A 19,768-nucleotide genomic window follows, 5' to 3' on the forward strand; every position below is an offset into this window, starting at 1 on the left:
GGTAGCAGCAAATCTTTTGTTTCTTGCGGGTACATGAAATGCTGCAACACACGCCTGAGATACTGATGACCGACGTTATCGAAAGTTTTTTCTAAATCTATGTTCAAAAGCCCTTGTGGATGCTGCCATGCGTAGAAAGATGTATCCCTTATGGAGCAAATGCCATCGATAATACTTTTAGTAAGCACGCTACACGTCTCTTCTGGTGCGAGGATGCCTGGAAGGGCGTGGTTTAGCCGTGCCGCTAAGACACGAGAAAGTACTTTCGAGTCAGCACATAACAATGTAATCGGCATGAAATCCATTATCCACAGTGGAATCGGTTTCTTGGGAACGAGCACAATAATTTCTGGTTCCTTTTCGGGGTAGATGCGTCCGAATCGCTGTTTCTCCCTCATGTCTTCCATGAACTCTTTCTTAATAACTGACCAGAAGGATTTGTAAAATTCATAGGGGATACCATCTGCTCCTGGACTCGTGCACTTTGGTAAATCTTTGAGAATATCTTCAATTTCTTTCTCCGAGATTGGTGCGGGAAACATAACTATAAGAATCGAGGGGCATGAAAGGGAAGCAGCGGTTGGGAAGGGAGTGAGACAGGGTTGTAGCCTCTCCCCCATGTTATTCAATCTGTATATTGAGCAAGCAGTAAAAGAAACAAAAGAAAAATTTGGAGTACATATTAAAATTCATGGAGAATAAATAAAAACTTTGAGGTTCGCCGACGACATTGTAATTCTGTCAGAAACAGCAAAAGACTTGGAAGAGCAGTTGAACGAAATGGATAGTGTCTTGAAAGGAGGATATAAGATGAACATCAACAAAAGCAAAACGAGGACAATGGAATGCTGTCAAATTAAGTCGGGTGATGCTGAGGGAATTAGATTAGGTAATGAGACGCTTAAAGTAGTAAAGGAGTTTTGCTATTTGGGGAGCAAAATAACATGATGGTCGAAGTATGGAGGATATAAAATGTAGACTGGAAATGGCAAGGAAAGTGTCTCTTAAGAAGAGAAATTTGTTAACATCGAGTATAGATGTAAGTGTCAGGAAGTCTTTTCTGAAAGTATTTGTATGGAGTGGAACCATATACGGAAGTAAACCGTGGACGATAAATAGTTTAGACAAGAGGAGAGTAGAGGCTTTGGAAATGTGGTGCTACAGAAGAATGCTGAAGATTAGATCGGAAGATCACATAACTAATGAGGAACTATTGAATAGGATTGAATAGGATAGGAGAAGTTTGTGGCACAATTTTCTTTCAATACCCAATTTTTACCTACAGATAGAAATATAGCAATAGAACGCACATTTCGTACAGAAACAAATACAATGAAGAGTGAAATAATTTTGAATTACCTCATGAGTCAATGTATGTAATCCCAGTGATGATTTTTAATACTTCCAGCCCAAGGTGAGAGGGTTTCATTTTTCTCAGCCACAAGTGAGAAAAGCAGACAGTTCCACAACAAGATATTCTACTATAGTTCTTTAAATGCTTCCATTAAACAATGGCAATTTGTATCCATAGAAACGGCGGCAATTTTCGCTTCAGAATAGGGGGCTTTTACTGGAGACTGTCAGGGGGGTCTTGCTAGATACATGAAGGGGAAGATCAGACAGAGATGTCTGACGCTTGTAGAAAACTACATTAAGTATGATTCCCGCCTATAACTGACGGCGAGAGAGATGCATCATCTGTCCACATCTCATCGAAGCACACTGTCACCAAGCAATGGCTGACGCTTCGAGGACGGCATGAAATTGCTAGGGAGGTGATGCAGCTAAAGTTCCTGGTAAATGTGCTAACAGGGCACACACGTTCGTTGGAGTGTATACATATGCAGGCCTAGAGCTCAGATGTAAGAGGTTCTGCAAGACATGACCCATGCTACGTGTCTCGCATTACTTTCCTGATAGGCATGTCTTGCAGAACGTCTGACATCTGAGCTCTAGGCATGCACAGCGTCCCTTTGGCGCAGAGGATAGCGCGTTGGACTTCTCATCCAAAGGTCGTGGGTTCGATCCCCACAAGGGGCGGGCAATTTTAAAAAAAACTGTGCCAGGCTCCAGACGGGTACTGACGTATGGGTAACTACAAGCCTCTGCGAAAGTTGAAAATTGTTGTGACCTCAGATCTATTCTCAAGTTGGTGTGAGTCCATTCCGCCATAATGATGGCAGTATTAGTAATGTCCAAATCGTGCCTTCGGGACACGATGTTAGAACCGTCAGGGTATTTAATGTGCCACCTTAGTGCCCTAATGATCTGATTTCACGTTCTCTGTCACTGTACGGCGCTGTTTTGTCAGTTACAAATGAAAAATGGTCGAGTGCCTATCACTACCAAGTTAACAGCGGGGTGCGAAGTGTACGTGTAGACTTGAAAAAGCATATACCTTCGTATGTTGCCATTGGCGGCTGTCGTGCACAGGTAACTTACATTGGTCACCCCCCTACCTGTTCGATCTGCCATTCAACTGAACATCTGCGGATGAACTGTACACGTCGACGTCCATTTCAACTTCCACGGGAACGTCCTGCAGACGGTAGTGAAAAGCTTGTTCCACTATTGAGTGAGGTGGTCGCGGGGACTATACCACCACCCCGGCAGCCGGAACATGTTAGCTAGGCGGAGATGCCAGTTCAGGTGGAATGCAGTGCCAAAGACATTCGCGGTAGGACGGACGTCGATTCGGCACCGTCATCTTCACCGGGGCAGTTACCGCTGGATACCAACGATGCGCCAGCCACCTCTGAAACTAAGCCGTGTGAGATACAGGAGCGGGTGCAGATCAGTTTGCCTGAACCACCCCTATCGGTAGAGACGGTAGCAGACACGAAGAAAGGCCGCCGAAGGAGAAGCAAAGGGACGCTTTGCAGGCCTAGAGCTCAGATGTAAGAAGTTCTGCAAGACATGACCCATGCTACATATCTCGCATTACTTTCCTGATAGGCTTACTTTCATATTTCTCTGAAGCAATTACATCAAAGACTCTTTATTTATGCCACAGACACGATACATCGCTCTGTTTACCATGGCCCTACTGACTGATACACCTGCGTATTGACAGAGTTGCTCTGTACAATCGTAGTAACACAGTCCTGCTATTAGATTCGCTCATGTGCACTGCCTACCGATAGATGGGAATTGCGCTCTTTAGAACAGCATTCACTCACCAAGTGGTAAATGAAACACTGTATGATTAGTCACATTTTTTGACTTTGGTTGACTGCTGTGTCACAGCCGGTCCCCATCATATGTATACACTCCAACGTACGTGTGTGCCCTGTTAGCACATTTACCAGGAACTTTAGCTGCATCACCTCCCTAGCAATTTCATGCCGTCCTCGAAGCGTCAGCCATTGCTTGGTGACAGTGTGCTTCGATGAGAAGTGGACAGATGATGCATCTCTCTCGCCGTCAGTTATAGGCGGGAATCATACTTAATGTAGTTTTCGGCAAGCGTCAGCGGAGCGTCAGACGTCTCTGTATGATCTTCTCCCTTCATGTATCTAGCAAGTTCCCCCTTGACATTCTCCAGTAAAAGCCCCCTGTGCTGAAGCGAAAATTGTCGCCGTTTCTATAGATACAGAGTGCCATTGTTTAATGGAAGCACTTAAGGAAACATAGCAGAATATCTTGTTGTGGAACTGTCTACTTTTCTCACTTGTGGCCGAGAAAACTGAAACCCTCTCACCTTGGGCTGGAAGAATTAAAGATCATCACTGGGATTACATACATTGACTCATGAAGTAATTCAAAATTTTTTTCCTCTTCATTGTTTTTTTTTTCTGTATGAAATGTGCGGGTTTATTGCTATATTTATATCAGTAGGTAAAAATTGGGTATTGAAAGAAAATTCCCGTCAACAGGCACGTGAAGATATGGTTCCGTTTTTACTGCATTTACACATAACAGCGTCATGGATAACAGATCTACGAGAATTTGGCTTATATGTGTAAGGTCTACATACTTGAGCATAGAACTGAGGTCACAACAATTTTCAACTCTTGCAGAGGCTTGTGATTTCCCATACGTCAGTACCCATCTGGAGATTGGCACACGTTTTTAAAAATTGCCCGTCGCTTGTGGGGATTGAACCCACGACCTTCGGATTAGACGTCCAACGCGCTATCCTCAGCGCCAAAGGGACGCTGTGCAGGCCTAGAGCTCAGATGTAAGAGGTTCTGCAAGACATGACCCATGCTACATGTCTCGCATTACTTTCCTGATAGGCTTACTTTCATATTTCTCTGAAGCAATTACATCAAAGACTCTTTATTTATGCAACAGACACGATACATCGCTCTGTTTACCATGGCCCTACTGATTGATACACCTGCGTATTGACAGAGTTGCTCTGTACAATCGTAGTAACACAGTCCTGCTATTAGATTCGCTCACGTGCGCTGCTTACCGATAGATGGGAATTGCGCTCTTTAGAACAGCATTCACTAACGAAGTGGTAAAGGAAACACTGTATGATTAGTCACATTTTTTGACTTTGGTTGACTGCTGTGTCACAGCCGGTCCCCATCATATGTATACACTCCAACGAACGTGTGTGCCCTGTTAGCACATTTACCAGGAACTTTAGCTGCATCACCTGCCTAGCAATTTCATGCCGTCCTCGAAGCGTCAGCCATTGCTTGGTGACAGTGTGCTTCGATGAGAAGTGGACAGATGATGCATCTCTCTCGCCGTCAGTTATAGGCGGGAATCATACTTAATGTAGTTTTCGGCAAGCGTCAGCGGAGCGTCAGACGTCTCTGTCTGATCTTCTCCCTTCATGTATCTAGCAAGTTCCCCCTTGACAGTCTCCAGTAAAAGCCCCCTGTGCCGAAGTGAAAATTGTCGCCGTTTCTATAGATACAGAGTGCCATTGTTTAATGGAAGCACTTAAGGAAACATAGCAGAATATCTTGTTGTGGAACTGTCTACTTTTCTCACTTGTGGCCGAGAAAACTGAAACCCTCTCACCTTGGGCTGGAAGAATTAAAGATCATCACTGGGATTACATACATTGACTCATGAAGTAATTCAAAATTTTTTCTCTTCATTGTATTTGTTTCTGTACGAAATGTGCATTCTATTGCTATATTTATATCAGTAGGTAAAAATTGGGTATTGAAAGAAAATTCCCGTCAACAGGCACGTGAAGATATGGTTCCGTTTTTACTGCATTTACACATAACAGCGTCATGGATAACAGATCTACGAGAATTTGGCTTATATGTGTAAGGTCTACATACTTGAGCATAGAACTGAGGTCACAACAATTTTCAACTTTTGCAGAGGCTTGTGATTTCCCATACGTCAGTACCCATCTGGAGATTGGCACACGTTTTTAAAAATTGCCTGTCCCTTGTGGGGATCGAACCCATGACCTTTGGATTAGAAGTACAACGCGCTATCCTCTGCGCCAAAGGGACGCTGTGCAGGCCTAGAGCTCAGATGTAAGAGGTTCTGTAACACATGACCCATGCTACATGTCTCGCATTACTTTCCTGATAGGCTTACTTTCATATTTCTCTGAAGCAATTACATCAAAGACTCTTTATTTATGCAACAGACACGATACATCGCTCTGTTTACCATGGCCCTACTGATTGATACACCTGCGTATTGACAGAGTTGCTCTGTACAATCGTAGTAACACAGTCCTGCTATTAGATTCGCTCACGTGCGCTGCTTACCGATAGATGGGAATTGCGCTCTTTAGAACAGCATTCACTAACGAAGTGGTAAAGGAAACACTGTATGATTAGTCACATTTTTTGACTTTGGTTGACTGCTGTGTCACAGCCGGTCCCCATCATATGTATACACTCCAACGAACGTGTGTGCCCTGTTAGCACATTTACCAGGAACTTTAGCTGCATCACCTGCCTAGCAATTTCATGCCGTCCTCGAAGCGTCAGCCATTGCTTGATGACAGTGTGCTTCGATGAGAAGTGGACAGATGATGCATCTCTCTCGCCGTCAGTTATAGGCGGGAATCATACTTAATGTAGTTTTCGGCAAGCGTCAGCGGAGCGTCAGACGTCTCTGTCTGATCTTCTCCCTTCATGTATCTAGCAAGTTCCCCCTTGACAGTCTCCAGTAAAAGCCCCCTGTGCCGAAGTGAAAATTGTCGCCGTTTCTATAGATACAGAGTGCCATTGTTTAATGGAAGCACTTAAGGAAACATAGCAGAATATCTTGTTGTGGAACTGTCTACTTTTCTCACTTGTGGCCGAGAAAACTGAAACCCTCTCACCTTGGGCTGGAAGAATTAAAGATCATCACTGGGATTACATACATTGACTCATGAAGTAATTCAAAATTTTTTCTCTTCATTGTATTTGTTTCTGTACGAAATGTGCATTCTATTGCTATATTTATATCAGTAGGTAAAAATTGGGTATTGAAAGAAAATTCCCGTCAACAGGCACGTGAAGATATGGTTCCGTTTTTACTGCATTTACACATAACAGCGTCATGGATAACAGATCTACGAGAATTTGGCTTATATGTGTAAGGTCTACATACTTGAGCATAGAACTGAGGTCACAACAATTTTCAACTTTTGCAGAGGCTTGTGATTTCCCATACGTCAGTACCCATCTGGAGATTGGCACACGTTTTTAAAAATTGCCTGTCCCTTGTGGGGATCGAACCCATGACCTTTGGATTAGAAGTACAACGCGCTATCCTCTGCGCCAAAGGGACGCTGTGCAGGCCTAGAGCTCAGATGTAAGAGGTTCTACAAGACATGACCCATGCTACATGTCTCGCATTACTTTCCTGATAGGCTTACTTTCATATTTCTCTGAAGCAATTACATCAAAGACTCTTTATTTATGCAACAGACACGATACATCGCTCTGTTTACCATGGCCCTACTGATTGATACACCTGCGTATTGACAGAGTTGCTCTGTACAATCGTAGTAACACAGTCCTGCTATTAGATTCGCTCACGTGCGCTGCTTACCGATAGATGGGAATTGCGCTCTTTAGAACAGCATTCACTAACGAAGTGGTAAAGGAAACACTGTATGATTAGTCACATTTTTTGACTTTGGTTGACTGCTGTGTCACAGCCGGTGCCCATCATATGTATACACTCCAACGAACGTGTGTGCCCTGTTAGCACATTTACCAGGAACTTTAGCTGCATCACCTCCCTAGCAATTTCATGCCATCCTCGAAGCGTCAGCCATTGCTTGGTGACAGTGTGCTTCGATGAGAAGTGGACAGATGATGCATCTCTCTCGCCGTCAGTTATAGGTGGGAATCATACTTAATGTAGTTTTCGGCAAGCGTCAGCGGAGCGTCAGACGTCTCTGTCTGATCTTCTCCCTTCATGTATCTAGCAAGTTCCCCCTTGACAGTCTCCAGTAAAAGCCCCCTGTGCCGAAGTGAAAATTGTCGCCGTTTCTATAGATACAGAGTGCCATTGTTTAATGGAAGCACTTAAGGAAACATAGCAGAATATCTTGTTGTGGAACTGTCTACTTTTCTCACTTGTGGCCGAGAAAACTGAAACCCTCTCACCTTGGGCTGGAAGAATTAAAGATCATCACTGGGATTACATACATTGACTCATGAAGTAATTCAAAATTTTTTCTCTTCATTGTATTTGTTTCTGTACGAAATGTGCGTTCTATTGCTATATTTATATCAGTAGGTAAAAATTGGGTATTGAAAGAAAATTCCCGTCAACAGGCACATGAAGATATGGTTCCGTTTTTACTGCATTTACACATAACAGCGTCATGGATAACAGATCTACGAGAATTTGGCTTATATGTGTAAGGTCTACATACTTGAGCATAGAACTGAGGTCACAACAATTTTCATCTTTTGCAGAGGCTTGTGATTTCCCATACGTCAGTACCCATCTGGAGATTGGCACACGTTTTTAAAAATTGCCCGTCCCTTGTGGGGATCGAACCCACGACCTTTGGATTAGAAGTCCAACGCGCTATCCTCTGCGCCAAAGGGACGCTGTGCAGGCCTAGAGCTCAGATGTAAGAGGTTCTGCAAGACATGACCCATGCTACATGTCTCGCATTACTTTCCTGATAGGCTTACTTTCATATTTCTCTGAAGCAATTACATCAAAGACTCTTTATTTATGCAACAGACACGATACATCGCTCTGTTTACCATGGCCCTACTGATTGATACACCTGCGTATTGACAGAGTTGCTCTGTACAATCGTAGTAACACAGTTCTGCTATTAGATTCGCTCACGTGCGCTGCTTACCGATAGATGGGAATTGCGCTCTTTAGAACAGCATTCACTAACGAAGTGGTAAAGGAAACACTGTATGATTAGCCACATTTTTTGACTTTGGTTGACTGCTGTGTCACAGCCGGTCCCCATCATACGTATACACTCCCACGAACGTGTGTGCCCTGTTAGCACATTTACCAGGAACTTTAGCTGCATCACCTCCCTAGCAATTTCATGCCGTCCTCGAAGCGTCAGCCATTGCTTGGTGACAGTGTGCTTCGATGAGAAGTGGACAGATGATGCATCTCTCTCGCCGTCAGTTATAGGCGGGAATCATACTTAATGTAGTTTTCGGCAAGCGTCAGCGGAGCGTCAGACGTCTCTGTCTGATCTTCTCCCTTCATGTATCTAGCAAGTTCCCCCTTGACAGTCTCCAGTAAAAGCCCCCTGTGCCTAAGTGAAAATTGTCGCCGTTTCTATAGATACAGAGTGCCATTGTTTAATGGAAGCACTGAAGGAAACATAGCAGAATATCTTGTTGTGGAACTGTCTACTTTTCTCACTTGTGGCCGAGAAAACTGAAACCCTCTCACCTTGGGCTGGAAGAATTAAAGATCATCACTGGGATTACATACATTGACTCATGAAGTAATTCAAAATTTTTTCTCTTCATTGTATTTGTTTCTGTACGAAATGTGCGTTCTATTGCTATATTTATATCAGTAGGTAAAAATTGGGTATTGAAAGAAAATTCCCGTCAACAGGCACGTGAAGATATGGTTCCGTTTTTACTGCATTTACACATAACAGCGTCATGGATAACAGATCTACGAGAATTTGGCTTATATGTGTAAGCTCTACATACTTGAGGATAGAACTGAGGTCACAACAATTTTCAACTTTTGCAGAGGCTTGTGATTTCCCATACGTCAGTACCCATCTGGAGATTGGCACACGTTTTTAAAAATTGCCCGTCCCTTGTGGGGATCGAACCCACGACCTTTGCATTAGAAGTCCAACGCGCTATCCTCTGCGCCAAAGGGACGCTGTGCAGGCCTAGAGCTCAGATGTAAGAGGTTCTGCAAGACATGACCCATGCTACATGTCTCGCATTACTTTCCTGATAGGCTTACTTTCATATTTCTCTGAAGCAATTACATCAAAGACTCTTTATTTATGCAACAGACACGATACATCGCTCTGTTTACCATGGCCCTACTGATTGATACACCTGCGTATTGACAGAGTTGCTCTGTACAATCGTAGTAACACAGTCCTGCTATTAGATTCGCTCACGTGCGCTGCTTACCGATAGATGGGAATTGCGCTCTTTAGAACAGCATTCACTAACGAAGTGGTAAAGGAAACACTGTCTGATTAGTCACATTTTTTGACTTTGGTTGACTGCTGTGTCACAGCCGGTCCCCATCATATGTATACACTCCCACGAACATGTGGGCCCTGTTAGCACATTTACCAGGAACTTTAGCTGCATCACCTCCCTAGCAATTTCATGCCGTCCTCGAAGCGTCAGCCATTGCTTGGTGACAGTGTGCTTCGATGAGAAGTGGACAGATGATGCATCTCTCTCGCCGTCAGTTGTAGGCGGGAATCATACTTAATGTAGTTTTCGGCAAGCGTCAGCGGAGCGTCAGACGTCTCTGTCTGATCTTCTCCCTTCATGTATCTAGCAAGTTCCCCCTTGACAGTCTCCAGTAAAAGCCCCCTGTGCCGAAGTGAAAATTGTCGCCGTTTCTATTGATACAGAGTGCCATTGTTTAATGGAAGCACTTAAGGAAACATAGCAGAATGTCTTGTTGTGGAACTGTCTACTTTTCTCACTTGTGGCCGAGAAAACTGAAACCCTCTCACCTTGGGCTGGAAGAATTAAAGATCATCACTGGGATTACATACATTGACTCATGAAGTAATTCAAAATTTTTTCTCTTCATTGTATTTGTTTCTGTACGAAATGTGCGTTCTATTGCTATATTTATATCAGTAGGTAAAAATTGGGTATTGAAAGAAAATTCCCGTCAACAGGCACGTGAAGATATGGTTCCGTTTTTACTGCATTTACACAAAACAGCGTCATGGATAACAGATCTACAAGAATTTGGCTTATATGTGTAAGGTCTACATACTTGAGCATAGAACTTTGGTCACAACAATTTTCAACTTTTGCAGAGGCTTGTGATTTCCCATATGTCAGTACCCATCTGGAGATTGGCACACGTTTTTAAAAATTGCCCGTCCCTTGTGGGGATCGAACCCACGACCTTTGCATTAGAAGTCCAACGCGCTATCCTCTGCGCCAAAGGGACGCTGTGCAGGTCTAGAGCTCAGATGTAAGAGGTTCTGCAAGACATGACCCATGCTACATGTCTCGCATTACTTTCCAGATACGCTTACTTTCATATTTCTCTGAAGCAATTACATCAAAGACTCTTTATTTATGCAACAGACACGATACATCGCTCTGTTTACCATGGCCCTACTGATTGATACACCTGCGTATTGACAGAGTTGCTCTGTACAATCGTAGTAACACAGTCCTGCTATTAGATTCGCTCATGTGCGCTGCTTACTGATAGATGGGAATTGCGCTCTTTAGAACAGCATTCACTAACGAAGTGGTAAAGGAAACACTGTATGATTAGTCACATTTTTTGACTTTGGTTGACTGCTGTGTCACAGCCGGTCCCCATCATATGTATACACTCCAACGAACGTGTGTGCCCTGTTAGCACATTTACCAGGAACTTTAGCTGCATCACCTGCCTAGCAATTTCATGCCGTCCTCGAAGCGTCAGCCATTGCTTGGTGACAGTGTGCTTCGATGAGAAGTGGACAGATGATGCATCTCTCTCGCCGTCAGTTATAGGCGGGAATCATACTTAATGTAGTTTTCGGCAAGCGTCAGCGGAGCGTCAGACGTCTCTGTCTGATCTTCTCCCTTCATGTATCTAGCAAGTTCCCCCTTGACAGTCTCCAGTAAAAGCCCCCTGTGCCGAAGTGAAAATTGTCGCCGTTTCTATAGATACAGAGTGCCATTGTTTAATGGAAGCACTTAAGGAAACATAGCAGAATATCTTGTTGTGGAACTGTCTACTTTTCTCACTTGTGGCCGAGAAAACTGAAACCCTCTCACCTTGGGCTGGAAGAATTAAAGATCATCACTGGGATTACATACATTGACTCATGAAGTAATTCAAAATTTTTTCTCTTCATTGTATTTGTTTCTGTACGAAATGTGCATTCTATTGCTATATTTATATCAGTAGGTAAAAATTGGGTATTGAAAGAAAATTCCCGTCAACAGGCACGTGAAGATATGGTTCCGTTTTTACTGCATTTACACATAACAGCGTCATGGATAACAGATCTACGAGAATTTGGCTTATATGTGTAAGGTCTACATACTTGAGCATAGAACTGAGGTCGCAACAATTTTCAACTTTTGCAGAGGCTTGTGATTTCCCATACGTCAGTACCCATCTGGAGATTGGCACACGTTTTTAAAAATTGCCTGTCCCTTGTGGGGATCGAACCCATGACCTTTGGATTAGAAGTACAACGCGCTATCCTCTGCGCCAAAGGGACGCTGTGCAGGCCTAGAGCTCAGATGTAAGAGGTTCTAGAAGACATGACCCATGCTACATGTCTCGCATTACTTTCCTGATAGGCTTACTTTCATATTTCTCTGAAGCAATTACATCAAAGACTCTTTATTTATGCAACAGACACGATACATCGCTCTGTTTACCATGGCCCTACTGATTGATACACCTGCGTATTGACAGAGTTGCTCTGTACAATCGTAGTAACACAGTCCTGCTATTAGATTCGCTCACGTGCGCTGCTTACCGATAGATGGGAATTGCGCTCTTTAGAACAGCATTCACTAACGAAGTGGTAAAGGAAACACTGTATGATTAGTCACATTTTTTGACTTTGGTTGACTGCTGTGTCACAGCCGGTGCCCATCATATGTATACACTCCAACGAACGTGTGTGCCCTGTTAGCACATTTACCAGGAACTTTAGCTGCATCACCTCCCTAGCAATTTCATGCCATCCTCGAAGCGTCAGCCATTGCTTGGTGACAGTGTGCTTCGATGAGAAGTGGACAGATGATGCATCTCTCTAGCCGTCAGTTATAGGCGGGAATCATACTTAATGTAGTTTTCGGCAAGCGTCAGCGGAGCGTCAGACGTCTCTGTCTGATCTTCTCCCTTCATGTATCTAGCAAGTTCCCCCTTGACAGTCTCCAGTAAAAGCCCCCTGTGCCGAAGTGAAAATTGTCGCCGTTTCTATAGATACAGAGTGCCATTGTTTAATGGAAGCACTTAAGGAAACATAGCAGAATATCTTGTTGTGGAACTGTCTACTTTTCTCACTTGTGGCCGAGAAAACTGAAACCCTCTCACCTTGGGCTGGAAGAATTAAAGATCATCACTGGGATTACATACATTGACTCATGAAGTAATTCAAAATTTTTTCTCTTCATTGTATTTGTTTCTGTACGAAATGTGCGTTCTATTGCTATATTTATATCAGTAGGTAAAAATTGGGTATTGAAAGAAAATTCCCGTCAACAGGCACATGAAGATATGGTTCCGTTTTTACTGCATTTACACATAACAGCGTCATGGATAACAGATCTACGAGAATTTGGCTTATATGTGTAAGGTCTACATACTTGAGCATAGAACTGAGGTCACAACAATTTTCATCTTTTGCAGAGGCTTGTGATTTCCCATACGTCAGTACCCATCTGGAGATTGGCACACGTTTTTAAAAATTGCCCGTCCCTTGTGGGGATCGAACCCACGACCTTTGGATAAGAAGTCAAACGCGCTATCCTCTGCGCCAAAGGGACGCTGTGCAGGCCTAGAGCTCAGATGTAAGAGGTTCTGCAAGACATGACCCATGCTACATGTCTCGCATTACTTTCCTGATAGGCTTACTTTCATATTTCTCTGAAGCAATTACATCAAAGACTCTTTATTTATGCAACAGACACGATACATCGCTCTGTTTACCATGGCCCTACTGATTGATACACCTGCGTATTGACAGAGTTGCTCTGTACAATCGTAGTAACACAGTCCTGCTATTAGATTCGCTCATGTGCGCTGCTTACTGATAGATGGGAATTGCGCTCTTTAGAACAGCATTCACTAACGAAGTGGTAAAGGAAACACTGTATGATTAGTCACATTTTTTGACTTTGGTTGACTGCTGTGTCACAGCCGGTCCCCATCATATGTATACACTCCCACGAACGTGTGTGCCCTGTTAGCACATTTACCAGGAACTTTAGCTGCATCACCTGCCTAGCAATTTCAAGCCGTCCTCGAAGCGTCAGCCATTGCTTGGTGACAGTGTGCTTCGATGAGAAGTGGACAGATGATGCATCTCTCTCGCCGTCAGTTATAGGCGGGAATCATACTTAATGTAGTTTTCGGCAAGCGTCTGCGGAGCGTCAGACGTCTCTGTCTGATCTTCTCCCTTCATGTATCTAGCAAGTTCCCCCTTGACAGTCTCCAGTAAAAGCCCCCTGTGCTGAAGTGAAAATTGTCGCCGTTTCTATAGATACAGAGTGCCATTGTTTAATGGAAGCACTTAAGGAAACATAGCAGAATATCTTGTTGTGGAACTGTCTACTTTTCTCACTTGTGGCCGAGGAAACTGAAACTCTCTCACCTTGGGCTGGCAGAATTAAAGATCATCACTGGGATTACATACATTGACTCATGAAGTAATTCAAAATTTTTTCTCTTCATTCTATTTGTTTCTGTACGAAATGTGCGTTCTATTGCTATATTTATATCAGTAGGTAAAAATTGGGTATTGAAAGAAAATTCCCGTCAACAGGCACGTGAAGATATGGTTCCGTTTTTACTGCATTTACACATAACAGCGTCATGGATAACAGATCTACGAGAATTTGGCTTATATGTGTAAGCTCTACATACTTGAGGATAGAACTGAGGTCACAACAATTTTCAACTTTTGCAGAGGCTTGTGATTTCCCATACGTCAGTACCCATCTGGAGATTGGCACACGTTTTTAAAAATTGACCGTCCCTTGTGGGGATCGAACCCACGACCTTTGCATTAGAAGTCCAACGCGCTATCCTCTGCGCCAAAGGGACGCTGTGCAAGCCTAGAGCTCAGATGTAAGAGGTTCTGCAAGACATGACCCATGCTACATGTCTCGCATTACTTTCCTGATAGGCTTACTTTCATATTTCTCTGAAGCAATTACATCAAAGACTCTTTATTTATGCAACAGACACGATACATCGCTCTGTTTACCATGGCCCTACTGATTGATACACCTGCGTATTGACAGAGTTGCTCTGTACAATCGTAGTAACACAGTCCTGCTATTAGATTCGCTCACGTGCGCTGCTTACCGATAGATGGGAATTGCGCTCTTTAGAACAGCATTCACTAACGAAGTGGTAAAGGAAACACTGTCTGATTAGTCACATTTTTTGACTTTGGTTGACTGCTGTGTCACAGCCGGTCCCCATCATATGTATACACTCCCACGAACATGTGGGCCCTGTTAGCACATTTACCAGGAACTTTAGCTGCATCACCTCCCTAGCAATTTCATGCCGTCCTCGAAGCGTCAGCCATTGCTTGGTGACAGTGTGCTTCGATGAGAAGTGTACAGATGATGCATCTCTCTCGCCGTCAGTTGTAGGCGGGAATCATACTTAATGTAGTTTTCGGCAAGCGTCAGCGGAGCGTCAGACGTCTCTGTCTGATCTTCTCCCTTCATGTATCTAGCAAGTTCCCCCTTGACAGTCTCCAGTAAAAGCCCCCTGTGCCGAAGTGAAAATTGTCGCCGTTTCTATTGATACAGAGTGCCATTGTTTAATGGAAGCACTTAAGGAAACATAGCAGAATGTCTTGTTGTGGAACTGTCTACTTTTCTCACTTGTGGCCGAGAAAACTGAAACCCTCTCACCTTGGGCTGGAAGAATTAAAGATCATCACTGGGATTACATACATTGACTCATGAAGTAATTCAAAATTTTTTCTCTTCATTGTATTTGTTTCTGTACGAAATGTGCGTTCTATTGCTATATTTATATCAGTAGGTAAAAATTGGGTATTGAAAGAAAATTCCCGTCAACAGGCACGTGAAGATATGGTTCCGTTTTTACTGCATTTACACATAACAGCGTCATGGATAACAGATCTACGAGAATTTGGCTTATATGTGTAAGGTCTACATACTTGAGCATAGAACTTTGGTCACAACAATTTTCAACTTTTGCAGAGGCTTGTGATTTCCCATATGTCAGTACCCATCTGGAGATTGGCACACGTTTTTAAAAATTGCCCGTCCCTTGTGGGGATCGAACCCACGACCTTTGCATTAGAAGTCCAACGCGCTATCCTCTGCGCCAAAGGGACGCTGTGCAGGTCTAGAGCTCAGATGTAAGACGTTCTGCAAGACATGACCCATGCTACATGTCTCGCATTACTTTCCTGATACGCTTACTTTCATATTTCTCTGAAGCAATTACATCAAAGACTCTTTATTTATGCAACAGACACGATACATCGCTCTGTTTACCATGGCCCTACTGATTGATACACCTGCGTATTGACAGAGTTGCTCTGTACATTCGTAGTAACACAGTCCTGCTATTAGATTCGCTCACGTGCGCTGCTTACTGATAGATGGGAATTGCGCTCTTTAGAACAGCATTCACTAACGAAGTGGTAAAGGAAACACTGTATGATTTGTGACATTTTTTGACTTTGGTTGACTGCTGTGTCACAGCCGGTCCCCATCATATGTATACACTCCCACGAACGTGTGTGCCCTGTTAGCACATTTACCAGGAACTTTAGCTGCATCACCTCCCTAGCAATTTCAAGCCGTCCTCGAAGTGTCAGCCATTGCTTGGTGACAGTGTGCTTCGATGAGAAGTGGACAGATGATGCATCTCTCTCGCCGTCAGTTATAGGCGGGAATTATACTTAATGTAGTTTTCGGCAAGCGTCAGCGGAGCGTCAGACGTCTCTGTCTGATCTTCTCCCTTCATGTATCTAGCAAGTTCCCCCTTGACAGTCTCCAGTAAAAGCCCCCTGTGCCGAAGTGAAAATTGTCGCCGTTTCTATAGATACAGAGTGCCATTGTTTAATGGAAGCACTTAAGGAAACTTAGCAGAATATCTTGTTGTGGAACTGTCTAGTTTTCTCACTTGTGGCCGAGAAAACTGAAACCCTCTCACCTTGGGCTGGAAGAATTAAAGATCATCACTGGGATTACATACATTGACTCATGAAGTAATTCAAAATTTTTTCTCTTCATTCTATTTGTTTCTGTACGAAATGTGCGTTCTATTGCTATATTTATATCAGTAGGTAAAAATTGGGTATTGAAAGAAAATTCCCGTCAACAGGCACGTGAAGATATGGTTCCGTTTTTACTGCATTTACACAAAACAGCGTCATGGATAACAGATCTACAAGAATTTGGATTATATGTGTAAGGTCTACATACTTGAGCATAGAACTGAGGTCACAACAATTTTCAACTTTTGCAGAGGCTTGTGATTTCCCATACGTCAGTACCCATATGGAGGTTGGCACACGTTTTTAAAAATTGCCTGTCCCTTGTGGGGATCGAACCCACGACCTTTGGATTAGAAGTCCAACGCACTATCCTCTGCGCCAAAGGGACGCTGCGCAGGCCTTGAGCTCAGATGTAAGAGGTTCTGCAAGACATGACCCATGCTACATGTCTCGCATTACTTTCCTGATAGGCTTACTTTCATATTTCTCTGAAGCAATTACATCAAAGACTCTTTATTTATGCAACAGACACGATACATCGCTCTGTTTACCATGGCCCTACTGATTGATACACCTGCGTATTGACAGAGTTGCTCTGTACAATCGTAGTAACACAGTCCTGCTATTAGATTCGCTCACGTGCGCTGCTTACCGATAGATGGGAATTGCGCTCTTTAGAACAGCATTCACTAACGAAGTGGTAAAGGAAACACTGTATGATTAGTCACATTTTTTGACTTTGGTTGACTGCTGTGTCACAGCCGGTCCCCATCATATGTATACACTCCCACGAACGTGTGTGCCCTGTTAGCACATTTACCAGGAACTTTAGCTGCATCACCTCCCTAGCAATTTCATGCCGTCCTCGAAGCGTCAGCCATTGCTTGGTGACAGTGTGCTTCGATGAGAAGTGGACAGATGATGCATCTCTCTCGCCGTCAGTTATAGGCGGGAATCATACTTAATGTAGTTTTCGGCAAGCGTCAGCGGAGCGTCAGACGTCTCTGTCTGATCTTCTCCCTTCATGTATCTAGCAAGTTCCCCCTTGACAGTCTCCAGTAAAAGCCCCCTGTGCCGAAGTGAAAATTGTCGCCGTTTCTATAGATACAGAGTGCCATTGTTTAATGGAAGCACTTAAGGAAACATAGCAGAATATCTTGTTGTGGAACTGTCTAGTTTTCTCACTTGTGGCCGAGAAAACTGAAACCCTCTCACCTTGGGCTGGAAGAATTAAAGATCATCACTGAAATTACATACATTGACTCATGAAGTAATTCAAAATTTTTTCTCTTCATTGTATTTGTTTCTGTACGAAATGTGCGTTCTATTGCTATATTTATATCAGTAGGTAAAAATTGGGTATTGAAAGAAAATTCCCGTCAACAGGCACGTGAAGATATGGTTCCGTTTTTACTGCATTTACACATAACAGCGTCATGGATAACAGATCTACGAGAATTTGGCTTATATGTGTAAGGTCTACATACTTGAGCATAGAACTTTGGTCACAACAATTTTCAACTTTTGCAGAGGCTTGTGATTTCCCATATGTCAGTACCCATCTGGAGATTGGCACACGTTTTTAAAAATTGCCCGTCCCTTGTGGGGATCGAACCCACGACCTTTGCATTAGAAGTCCAAAGCGCTATCCTCTGCGCCAAAGGGACGCTGTGCAGGCCTAGAGCTCAGATGTAAGAGGTTCTGCAAGACATGACCCATGCTACATGTCTCGCATTACTTTCCTGATAGGCTTACTTTCATATTTCTCTGAAGCAATTACATCAAAGACTCTTTATTTATGCAACAGACACGATACATCGCTCTGTTTACCATGGCCCTACTGATTGATACACCTGCGTATTGACAGAGTTGCTCTGTACAATCGTAGTAACACAGTCCTGCTATTAGATTCGCTCACGTGCGCTGCTTACTGATAGATGGGAATTGCGCTCTTTAGAACAGCATTCACTAACGAAGTGGTAAAGGAAACACTGTATGATTAGTGACATTTTTTGACTTTGGTTGACTGCTGTGTCACAGCCGGTCCCCATCATATGTATACACTCCCACGAACGTGTGTGCCCTGTTAGCACATTTACCAGGAACTTTAGCTGCATCACCTCCCTAGCAATTTCAAGCCGTCCTCGAAGTGTCAGCCATTGCTTGGTGACAGTGTGCTTCGATGAGAAGTGGACAGATGATGCATCTCTCTCGCCGTCAGTTATAGGCGGGAATCATACTTAATGTAGTTTTCGGCAAGCGTGAGCGGAGCGTCAGACGTCTCTGTCTGATCTTCTCCCTTCATGTATCTAGCAAGTTCCCCCTTGACAGTCTCCAGTAAAAGCCCCCTGTGCCGAAGTGAAAATTGTCGCCGTTTCTATAGATACAGAGTGCCATTGTTTAATGGAAGCACTTAAGGAAACTTAGCAGAATATCTTGTTGTGGAACTGTCTACTTTTCTCACTTGTGGCCGAGAAAACTGAAACCCTCTCACCTTGGGCTGGAAGAATTAAAGATCATCACTGGGATTACATACATTGACTCATGAAGTAATTCAAAATTTTTTCTCTTCATTGTATTTGTTTCTGTACGAAATGTGCGTTCTATTGCTATATTTATATCAGTAGGTAAAAATTGGGTATTGAAAGAAAATTCCCATCAACAGGCACGTGAAGATATGGTTCCGTTTTTACTGCATTTACACAAAACAGCGTCATGGATAACAGATCTACAAGAATTTGGCTTATATGTGTAAGGTCTACATACTTGAGCATAGAACTGAGGTCACAACAATTTTCAACTTTTGCAGAGGCTTGTGATTTCCCATACGTCAGTACCCATCTGGAGGTTGGCACACGTTTTTAAAAATTGCATGTCCCTTGTGGGGATCGAACCCACGACCGTTGGATTAGAAGTCCAATGCACTATCCTCTGCGCCAAAGGGACGCTGCGCAGGCCTAGAGCTCAGATGTAAGAGGTTCTGAAAGACATGACCCATGCTACATGTCTCGCATTACTTTCCTGATAGGCTTACTTTCATATTTCTCTGAAGCAATTACATCAAAGACTCTTTATTTATGCAACAGACACGATACATCGCTCTGTTTACCATGGCCCTACTGATTGATACACCTGCGTATTGACAGAGTTGCTCTGTACAATCGTAGTAACACAGTCCTGCTATTAGATTCGCTCACGTGCGCTGTTTAC

At 43.4% G+C, this 19,768-nt stretch overlaps 13 non-coding genes across 13 annotated transcripts; 1 reads left to right on the forward strand and 12 right to left on the reverse strand.

Annotated features, from left to right (window-relative positions):
* The first annotated feature begins 1,967 nt into the window (after positions 1-1,967).
* Trnar-ucu (transfer RNA arginine (anticodon UCU)) lies at positions 1,968-2,040 on the forward strand. Its single transcript has one exon. It is a non-coding gene; the product is annotated as a tRNA-Arg (tRNA).
* A 3,322-nt stretch (positions 2,041-5,362) lies between these two features.
* Positions 5,363-5,435, reverse strand: Trnar-ucu (transfer RNA arginine (anticodon UCU)). The gene has a single exon. It is a non-coding gene; the product is annotated as a tRNA-Arg (tRNA).
* Positions 5,436-6,641: 1,206 nt separating this feature from the next.
* On the reverse strand, positions 6,642-6,714 carry Trnar-ucu (transfer RNA arginine (anticodon UCU)). Its single transcript has one exon. It is a non-coding gene; the product is annotated as a tRNA-Arg (tRNA).
* A 1,206-nt stretch (positions 6,715-7,920) lies between these two features.
* On the reverse strand, positions 7,921-7,993 carry Trnar-ucu (transfer RNA arginine (anticodon UCU)). The gene has a single exon. It is a non-coding gene; the product is annotated as a tRNA-Arg (tRNA).
* Positions 7,994-9,199: 1,206 nt separating this feature from the next.
* Positions 9,200-9,272, reverse strand: Trnar-ucu (transfer RNA arginine (anticodon UCU)). Its single transcript has one exon. It is a non-coding gene; the product is annotated as a tRNA-Arg (tRNA).
* Positions 9,273-10,478: 1,206 nt separating this feature from the next.
* On the reverse strand, positions 10,479-10,551 carry Trnar-ucu (transfer RNA arginine (anticodon UCU)). The gene has a single exon. It is a non-coding gene; the product is annotated as a tRNA-Arg (tRNA).
* Positions 10,552-11,757: 1,206 nt separating this feature from the next.
* On the reverse strand, positions 11,758-11,830 carry Trnar-ucu (transfer RNA arginine (anticodon UCU)). The gene has a single exon. It is a non-coding gene; the product is annotated as a tRNA-Arg (tRNA).
* A 1,206-nt stretch (positions 11,831-13,036) lies between these two features.
* On the reverse strand, positions 13,037-13,109 carry Trnar-ucu (transfer RNA arginine (anticodon UCU)). The gene has a single exon. It is a non-coding gene; the product is annotated as a tRNA-Arg (tRNA).
* Positions 13,110-14,315: 1,206 nt separating this feature from the next.
* Positions 14,316-14,388, reverse strand: Trnar-ucu (transfer RNA arginine (anticodon UCU)). The gene has a single exon. It is a non-coding gene; the product is annotated as a tRNA-Arg (tRNA).
* A 1,206-nt stretch (positions 14,389-15,594) lies between these two features.
* Trnar-ucu (transfer RNA arginine (anticodon UCU)) lies at positions 15,595-15,667 on the reverse strand. Its single transcript has one exon. It is a non-coding gene; the product is annotated as a tRNA-Arg (tRNA).
* A 1,206-nt stretch (positions 15,668-16,873) lies between these two features.
* Positions 16,874-16,946, reverse strand: Trnar-ucu (transfer RNA arginine (anticodon UCU)). Its single transcript has one exon. It is a non-coding gene; the product is annotated as a tRNA-Arg (tRNA).
* A 1,206-nt stretch (positions 16,947-18,152) lies between these two features.
* On the reverse strand, positions 18,153-18,225 carry Trnar-ucu (transfer RNA arginine (anticodon UCU)). The gene has a single exon. It is a non-coding gene; the product is annotated as a tRNA-Arg (tRNA).
* A 1,206-nt stretch (positions 18,226-19,431) lies between these two features.
* Trnar-ucu (transfer RNA arginine (anticodon UCU)) lies at positions 19,432-19,504 on the reverse strand. Its single transcript has one exon. It is a non-coding gene; the product is annotated as a tRNA-Arg (tRNA).
* Positions 19,505-19,768: the final 264 nt, after the last annotated feature.

The sequence above is a fragment of the Schistocerca gregaria genome, chromosome 1 (assembly GCF_023897955.1).
Source record: "Schistocerca gregaria isolate iqSchGreg1 chromosome 1, iqSchGreg1.2, whole genome shotgun sequence".
Classification (NCBI taxonomy): Eukaryota; Metazoa; Arthropoda; class Insecta; order Orthoptera; family Acrididae; genus Schistocerca; species Schistocerca gregaria.